A 9862-nucleotide genomic window follows, 5' to 3' on the forward strand; every position below is an offset into this window, starting at 1 on the left:
TTGTGGCACGTGGATAACAGGTGATAAGTGTGATTGCAGGGGTCCAACTGCTGGGATCCTAGTGATGTCCTGTTCAGGACCCAGCAACTCTCCCATCCTCAAAGCGATCCGACCCCCACCTTTGGGAAGAACAGGAATGATGCCCACTCAGTCAGTCACCAGGGACCCCTTCTCAACTGTTGAATGGGAGGCAACCAGCACATGGGTGACCACCTCTTACTTTATTCTGCTCCTAGATGTTTCCAGTTTCACTGGGTGGGAGGGGGTCAGGGTACCAGTTCCGGAGACGTGCAAGTCCTAGTGGTTTCTTTTGTACCTACTTTCCTACGAGGGAGATTTATTAAAGGACAAATGCAGCGGCATTACACTTATCCCCTATCCACAGAATAGGGGATAAGTGTTTGATCGCGGGGGTCCGACCGCTGGGACCCCCCCCCTCGATCTCCCTAACGGGGCGCCGCCATAAGCGCTCATGGTGAGCGCTAAGGCACGTAGCGTCGACCTAGAGGTCGACGGTGATGCACCGTCTCCTCCCCGACCCAATACAGTTCTATGGGGGAGGCACGAACGCTGCCTCCCCGCCTCTCCCATAGAGATGTATGGAGGAGGCGTGCCAGCTGCAACGTCATGCTGTGGCTGGCACGCCCCCTGCACGGGAGAGCCGCGGCCCCGTACAGGAGATTGCCGGGGGCCCCAGCGTTCGGACCCCCTGTGATCAAACACTTATCCCCTATCTTGAGGATAGGGGGATAAGTGTTTGTAACGCTGCAGATGTCCTTTAAAACCTTTGCAGAGTAAAATTTGCTCATATCAAGCAAGCAGATGTTTTTTTTTTTTTTCCACAAGCCTCTTTAACCCCTTGAAGAGTTACTCTGCCCCTAGACAGCGTATCCCCTACCCAAAGGATAGGGGATAAGATTTTTGATTGCAGGGGTCCTGCCTCTGGGGACCTCCGCAATCTCTCCCGCTGCACCTGGCGTTCATTTAGAGCATTGGGTGCAGCACCGGAAGCTCGTGATGTCACGGTCACGCCCCCTCAATGCAAGTCTATGGGAGGGGGAGTGACGGCCGTTACGCCCCCCCCCCCCGCCTCCCATAGACTTGCATTGAGGGGGCATGGCCATGATGTCACGAGTGGGGCGTGACATCACGAGCCTCCTCCCCGCATCGCCAGTCATCCAGAACAGAGCAAAGTTCGCTCCGTGCACCAGATGTCTGGGGTGCCGCTGCAGAGATCGTTTGGATAGGGGATACCTTATCAGAGTACCCCTTTAACCCCTTAAGGATTCAGCCCATTTGGGCCTGAACCCTCTTAATGGGCTCAGCCCATTTTGGCCAATTATTTTTACGTTTTCATTTTTTCCTCCTCACCTTCAAAAAATCATAACTCTTTTATATTTTCATCCACAGACTAGTATGAGGGTTTGTTTTTTGCGTGACCAGTTGTCCGTTGTAATGGCATCACTCACTTTACCATAAAATGTATGGCACAATCAAAAAAATACTATTTGCGTGGGGAAATTAAAAAGAAAACCGCAATTTTGCTAATTTTGGAAGGTTTTGTTTTCATGCCGTACAATTTACGGTAAAAGTGACATGATAACATACTTTTCTATTACTGTTGCGCTTAAAAAAAATCGCAAACTTTTTAACCAAATTAGTACGTTTAAAATCCCCCTATTTTGAAGACCTATAACTTTTAAAATTTTCCGTATAAGCGGCGGTAGGAGGGCTCATTTTTTTGCGCCATGATCTGTACTTTTTATTGATACCATATTTGCTTATACAAAACTTTTAATAAATTTTTATAAAAAAATTTTGGGAATAAAATTATAAAAAGCAGCTATTTTGCACTTTTTTTAAACGTTCACGCCGTTCACCGTACGGTATCATTAACATTAGATTTTAATAGTTCGGATATTTACGCACGTGGCGATACCAAATATGTATATAACATTTTTTTTTACTTTTTGCGGGTGAAATAGGGAAAATGGGACAATTTACGTTTTTATTGGGGGAGGGGGTTTTTCACATTTTTTAAACTTTTTTAAAGCTTTTTTTACTTTTATGTTTACACTTTAATAGTCCCCATAGGAGACTATTTATAGCAATCATTCGATTGCTAATACTGTTCAGTGCTATGCATAGGACATAACACTGATCTGTATTATCTGTCATCTTTTGCTCTGGTCTGCTCGATCGCAGACCAGAGCAGAAGAACCGTGGAAGGCAGCGGAGACAGGTGAGGGGACCTCCGTGTGCCGTTCTGGATGATTGGATCACCGCGGCAGCGCTGCGGGCGATCCGATCATCAATTTAAGTGACCGCGATGCTGCAGATGCCGTGATCTGTATTGATCATGGCATCTGAGGGGTTGATGGCGGACATCCGCGCGATCGCGGATGTCCGCCCTTACCGGCAGGTCCCTGCCGCGCATGACCCGTGCATTGCTCCAATGGAGGCGGTCATGTACAGGACGTAAATGTACGTCCTGGTGCGTTAAGTACCACCTCACCAGGATGTACATTTATGTCCTGCGTCGTTAAGGGGTTAAAGAGTACCTGTCATCAAACCATTTTTCTAAACTAACTCAGATTATATTCCCTAGCTACTCCTAACAACCCCCCTGTCCTAAAAATTATTTCTGAGCTCTAAAAAGCTCTGTATCATACCTTTCCCCTTGCTCACATTGTGTGAGCTCCTGGCAGAAGAAAGTGGGCGTTCCCCAGCATGCGTGACATCACTGAAGCCTGTGAGAGCTGTGCCTTGCCATGCCCCGCAAGCATTTCCTGAGTTTGGACTTCTGTAAGTCTGGATGGAGGCCAAACAACTGTTTGACTTGTGGCAGGAAACAGAACAGAGCCACCTAGTGGCCGTTTTTTCAATCACATTAAAAACATGAAAGTTGAGAGTTTTAACAGCTAGTAAATAGCAAATTGTCTTATAATTACATAAGGAACAATGTACACTGCTCAAAAAAATAAAGAAAACACTAAGATGACACATCTGAATGAATGAACTAATCGTGTGAAATACTTTCATCTTTACATAGTTGAATGTGCTGACAACAAAATCAAACAAAAATTATCAATGGAAATCAAATTTATCAACCCATGGAGGTCTGGATATGGAGTCACACTCAAAATCAAAGTGGAAAACCACACTACAGGCTGATCCAACTTTGATGTAATTTCCTTAAAACAAGTCAAAATGAGGCTCAGTGGTGTGCGTGGTCTCCACGTGCCTGTATTACCTCCCCACAATGCCTGGGCATGCTCCTGATGAGGTGGTGGATGGTCTCCAGAGGGATGTCCTCCCAGACCTGAACTAAAGCATCCGCCAACTACTGGACAGTCTGTGGTGCAACGTGGCATTTGTGGATGGAGCGAGACATGATGTCCCAGATGTGCTCAATCGGATTCAGTTCTGGGGAACGAGCAGGCCAGTCCATAGCATCAATGCCTTCCTCTTGCAGGAACTGCTGACACTCTCCAGCCTCATAAGGTTTAGCATTGTCTTGCATTAAGAGGAACCCAGGGCAAACCGCACCAGCATATGGTCTCACAAGGGGTCTATGGATCTCATCTCAGTACCTAATGGCAGTCAGGCTACCTCTGGCAAGCACATGGAGGGCTGTGCGTCCCCCCAAAGAAATGCCACCTTACACCATTACTGATCCACCGCCAAACCATGCTGGAGGATGTTGCAGGCAGCAGAACATTCTCCACAGATTCTCCAGACTCTGCCACGTCTGTCACATGTGCTCAGTGTGAACCTGCTTTCATCTGTGAAGACCACAGGGCGCCAGTGGCAAATTTGACAATCTTGGTGTTCTCTGGCATATGCCAAACGTCCTGTACGGTGTTGGGCTGTAAGCACAACCCACACCTGTGGATGTCGGACCCTCATAGCACCCTCATGGAGTCTGTTTCTGACCGTTTGAGTGGACACATGCACATTTGTGGCCTGCTGGAGGTCATTTTGCAAGGCTCTGGCAGTGCTCCTCATTGAACAAAGGCGGAGGTAGCGGTCCTGCTGCTGGGTTGTTGCCCTCCTATGGCCTCCTACACATCTCCTGATGTACTGGCCTGTCTCCTGGTAGCGCCTGCATGCTCTGGACACTATGCTGACAGACAAAGCAAACCTTCTTGCCACAGCCTGCATTGATGTGCCATCCTGGATGAGCTGCACTACCTGAGCCTGGCTTGTAGACTCTGTCTCATGCTACCACTAAAATGAATGCACCGCCAGCATTCAAAAGTGACCAAAACATCAGCCAGGAAGCATAGGAACTGAGAAGTGGTCTGTGGTAACCACCTGCAGAACCACTCCTTTATCAGGGGTGTCTTGCTAATTGCCTATAATTTCCACCTGTTGTCTGTTCCATTTGCACAACAGCATGTGAAATTGATTGTCAATCAGTGTTGCTTCCTGAGTGGACAGTGTGATATCACAGAAGTGAATTGACTTGGAGTTACATTGTGCTGTTTAAGTGTTTATTTTTTTGAGCCAAGTACTCTTTAACCCCTTCCCGACCTATGACATACCTGTACGTCATGAGTGGGAAGGTGTTCCCGACCCATGACGTACCAGGTACGTCATGAACATTTTTGCCGCTACTCACGGCATCCCGCAGCGCCCGGTAAGATGGTGGCCACTGATAGCCAGCTATCTTATCATGCGACCACGGGGGGGGGGGGGGGGGGGGGGGGGGGGGGTTCAAGCCTTTGGCTTTCTGTGCATGCTGGGAGTTGTAGTTTTGCAACATCTGGAGGTCCACAGTTTGAAGACCACTGTATAATGGTCTCCAATCTGTGCTCTTCCAGATGTTGCAAAACTACAAATCTCAGCATGCTCAGTCTGTCCAGGCATGCTGGGAGTTGTAGTTCTGTAACATCTGGAAGAGCACAGATTGGAGACCATTATACAGTGGTCTCCAAACTGTGGACCTCCAGATGTTGCAAAACTACAACTCCCAGCATATCAGACTGCCCAAGCTTGCTGGAAGTTGTAGTTCGGCAGCATATTGCCGAACTACAACTTCCAGCATGCCTGGGCAGTGTGGGCATGCTGGGAGTTGTAGTTTTGCAACAACTGGAGGCACACTAGTTGGGAAACATTGTCCGTTTCCTAACTTAGTGTTTCCCAACCCGTGTGCCTCCAGCTGTTGCAAAACTATAACTCCCAGCACGCACTGACAGACCATGCATGCTGGGAGTTGTAGTTTTGCAACAGCTGGAGGCACACTGGTTTGGAAACACTAAGTTAAGTAATAAACTTTCAAGTGTTTTGCAACCAGTGTGCCTTCAGCTGTTGCATAACTACAATCCTCAGCATGCACGGACAGCCAAAGGGCATTCTGGAAGTTGTAGCAGTATGCCTCTAGCTGTTGCATAACTACAAGTCCCAGCATGCCCTTCTGTTGTCACGGCATGCTGAGATTTGTAGTTTTTGCAACAGCTGAAGGCACACTGGTTGCGAAACACCAGTTTGTTATCTAACTACGTGTTTCGCAACCAGTGTGCCTCCAGCTGTTTCAAAACTACAACTCCCAGCATGCACGGACAGCCAAAGGGAATGCTCGGAGTTGTAGTTTTGCATTTTGCAACAGCTGTATGTTTGCCCCCCCCCCCAATGTGAATGTACAGGGTACACTCACATGGGCGGAGGTTTACAGTGAGTGCTGCAAGTTTGAGATGGCGCAAATTTTGCGCTGCAGCTCAAACTCCCAGCAGCAAACTTGCTGTGAACCCCCGCCCGTGTGACTGTACCCTAAAAACACTACACTACACTAACCTAAAATAAAAAGTAAAAAACACTACATATACACATACCCCTACACAGCTCCCCTCCCCAATAAAAATAAAAAACGTCTGGTACGCTTCTTTTTCCAAAACGGAGCCGCCAGCTGTTGCAAAACAACAACTCCTAGTATTGCCGGACAGCTATTGACTGTCCAGGCATCCTGGGAGTTTTGCAACAGCTGGAGGCACCCTGTTTGGGAATCACTGACGTACAATGCCCCTATGTCCACCCCTATGCAAATCCCTAATTTAGGCCTCAAATGCGCATGGCGCTCTCTCACTTTGGAGCCCTGCCATATTTCAGGGCAACAGTTTTGGGACACATATGGGGTATCGCCGTACTCGGGAGAAATTGCCTAACAAATTTTGGGGGGCTTTTTCTTCTTTAACCCCTATGAAAAGGTGAAGTTGGGGTCTACACCAGCATGTTAGTGTATAAAAATTAAATTTTTAACACTGACATGCTGGTGTTGCCCTATACTTTTCATTTTCACAAGAGGTAAAAGGGAAAAAAGACCTCTAAATTTGTAATGCAATTTCTCCTGAGTACGGAAATACCCCACATGTGGGCACAAAGTGCTCTGGGGGCGCACAACAAGGCCCAGAAGGGAGAGTGCGCCATGTACATTTGAGGTGATTTGCACAGGGGTGGCTGATTGTTACAGCAGTTCTGACATAAATGCAAAACAATAAATATCCATATGTGACCCCATTTTGTAAACTACATCCCTCATTGAATTTAATAAGGGGTGCAGTGAGCATTTACACCCCACTGGTGTATGACAGATTTTTGGAACAGTGGTCTGTGAAAATGAAAAATACACTTTTTCATTTGCACAGTCCACTGTTTCAAATATCTGTCAAACGCCAGTGGGGTATAAATGCTCACTGCACCCCTTATTAAATTCCATGAGGGGTGTAGTTTCCAAAATGGGGTCTCATGTGGGGGGGGGGGGGTCCACTGTTCTTGCACCATAGGGCCTTCCTAAATGGGACATGCCCCCCAAAAACCCTTTCAGAAAAACTCACTCTCCAAAATCCCATTGTCGCTCCTTCCGTTCTGAGCCCTCTACTGCGCCCGCCGAACACTTTACATACACATATGAGGTGTTTACTTGAGAGAAATTGGGTTACAAATTTTGGGGGGATTTCTCTCCTTTTACCCCTTGTAAAAGTTCTAAAATTGGGTCTACAAGAACATGTGAGTGTAAAAAATGAAGATTTTGAATTTTCTCCTTCACTTTGCTGCTATTCCTGTGAAACACCTAAAGGGTTAAAACACTTACTGAATGTTATTTTGAATACTTTGGGGGGTGCAGTTTTTATAATGGGGTCATTTATGGGGTATTTCTAAAATGAAGACCCTTAAAATCCACTTCCAACCTGAACTGGTCCCTGAAAAAGTATGATTTTGAAAATCTTGAGAAAAATTGGAAAATTGCTGCTGAACTTTGAAGCCCTCTGATGTCTTCCAAAAGTAAAAACACGTCAATTTTTTGATGCAAACATAAAGAAGACATATTGTATATGTGAATCAATATATAATTTATTTGGAATGTTTATTTTCCTTACAAGAAGAGAGTTTCAAAGTTTTCATGAAATTTTTTAGATTTTTTACCAAGAAAGGATGCAAATATCAGTGAAATTTTACCAATAACATAAAGTAGAAAAAACAATCTCGGAATCAGAATGATAACCAAAATCATTCCAGAGTTATTAATGTTTAAAGTAACAGTGGTCAGATGTTCAAAAAATGCCCAGGTCCTGAAGGGGAAAATGGTCTGGGTCGTGAAGGGGTTAAAGGGGTACTCCAGTGGAAAAACATTTTTTCTTTTTAATTAACTGGTGCCAGAAAGTTAAACAGATTTGTAAATTACTTCTATTAAAAAATCTTAATCCTTTCAGTACTTATTAGCTGTTGCATACTACAGAGGAAATTATTTTCTTTTTGGAACACAGAGCTCTCTGCTGACACCTCTGTCCATTTTAGGAACTGTCCAGAGTAGGAGAAAATCCCCATAGAAAACATATACTGCTCTGGACAGTTCCTAAAATGGACAGAGATGTCAGCAGAGAGCACTGTGTTCCAAAAAGAAAATAATTTCCTCTGTAGTATTCAGCAGCTAATTAGTACCCGAAGGATTAACCCCTTAAGGACCCAGCCCAAATATACCTTAAGGACCCGGCCATTTTTTTAACATCTGACCACTGTCACTTCAAGCATTAATAACTCTGGGATGCTTTTACCTTTCATTTTGATTCCGAGAATGTTTTTTTGTGACATATTCTACTTTATGTTAGCGGTAAAATTTTGTCGATACTTCTATCATTTCTTTGTGAAAAATTCCAAAATTTGATGAAAAAATTGAAAATTTAGCATTTTTTTTAACTTTGAAGCTCTCTACTTATAAGGAAAATGAATATCCCAAATAAATTATATATTGATTCACATATACAATATGTCTACTTTAGGTTTGCATCATAAAGTTGACATGTTTTTACTTTTGAAAGACATCAGAGGGCTTCAAAGTTCAGCAGCAATTTTCCAATTTTTCACAAAATTTTCAAAATTTGATTTTTTCAGGGACCAGTTGGGTTTTGAATTGGATTTGAGGGGCCTTCTTATTAGAAATACCCCATAAATGACACCATTATAAAAACTGCACCCCTCAAAGTATTCAAAACGACATTCAAAAGGTTTGTTAACCTTTTTGGTGTTTCACAGGAATAGCAGCAAGTTGAAGGAGAAAATTCAAAATCTTCATTTTTTACACTTGCAGGTTCTTGTAAACCCAGTTTTTGCATTTTTACAAGGGGTAAAAAGAGAGGAATTTTCTTAAAATGTGTAACCCAATTTCTCTCGAGTAAGGAAATACCTCATATGTGTATGTCAAGTGTTCGGCGGGCGCAGTAGAGGGCTCATAAGGGAAGGAGCGACAGTGGGATTTTTACTGAAATGTTTTTAGGGGGGCATGTCACATTTAGGAAGCCCCTATGGTGCCAGGACAGCAAAAAAAAAAAACACATGGCATACTATTTTGGAAACTACACCCCTCAAGGAATGTAATAAGGGGTCCAGTGAGCCTTAACACCCCACAGGTGTTTGCCGACTTTACGTTAAAGTTGGATGTGTAAATTTTTTTTATTTTTTTTTCACTAAAACGCTAGTTTTCCCCCAAATTTTAAATTTTTACAAGGAGTAATAAGAGAAAATGCCCCCAAAATTTGTAACCCCATCTTTTCTGAGTATGTAAGTGCCCCATAAGTCGACCTGAAGTGCACTACGGGCAAACTACAATGTTCAGAAGAGAAGGAGTCATATTTGGCTTTTTGAGAGCAAATTTTGCTCGGGGAGCATGTCGCATTTAGGAAGACCCTATGGTGCCAGAACAGCAGAAAAAAAAAACACATGGCATACCATTTTGGAAACTAGACCCCTTGAGGAACGTAACAAGGAATAAAGTGAGCCTTAATACCCCACACTGGTTTTATGACTTTTGCATATGTAAAAAAAAAAAAAAAAATTTCACTAAAATGTGTGTTTCCCCCCAAATTTCACATTTTTGCAAGGGTTAATAGCAGAAAATACCCCCCAAAATGTGTAACCCCATCTCTTCTGAGTATGGAGGTACCCCATAAGTTGACCTGAAGTGCACTACGGGCGAACTACAATGCTCAGAAGAGGAGTCATATTTGGCTTTTTGAGAGCAAATTTTGCTCGGGGAGCATGTCGCATTTAGGAAGCCACAATGGTGCCAGGACAGCAAAAAAAAAAACACATGGCATACCATTTTGGAAACTAGACCCCTTGAGGAATGTAACAAGGAATAAAGTGAGCCTTAATACTACACAGGGGTTTCATGACTTTTGCATATGTAAAAAAAAATATATAATAATTCACAAAAATGTGTGTTTCCCCCCAAATTTCACATTTTTGCAAGGGTTAATAGCAGAAAATACCCCCCCAAAATTTGTAACCGCATCTCTTCTGAGTATGGCGGTACCCCGTAAGTGGACGTCAAATGCACTGCAGGAGTGCTACAATGCTCAGAAGAGAA

This window comes from Hyla sarda, chromosome 1, assembly GCF_029499605.1.
Source record: "Hyla sarda isolate aHylSar1 chromosome 1, aHylSar1.hap1, whole genome shotgun sequence".
Taxonomy (NCBI): Eukaryota; Metazoa; Chordata; class Amphibia; order Anura; family Hylidae; genus Hyla; species Hyla sarda.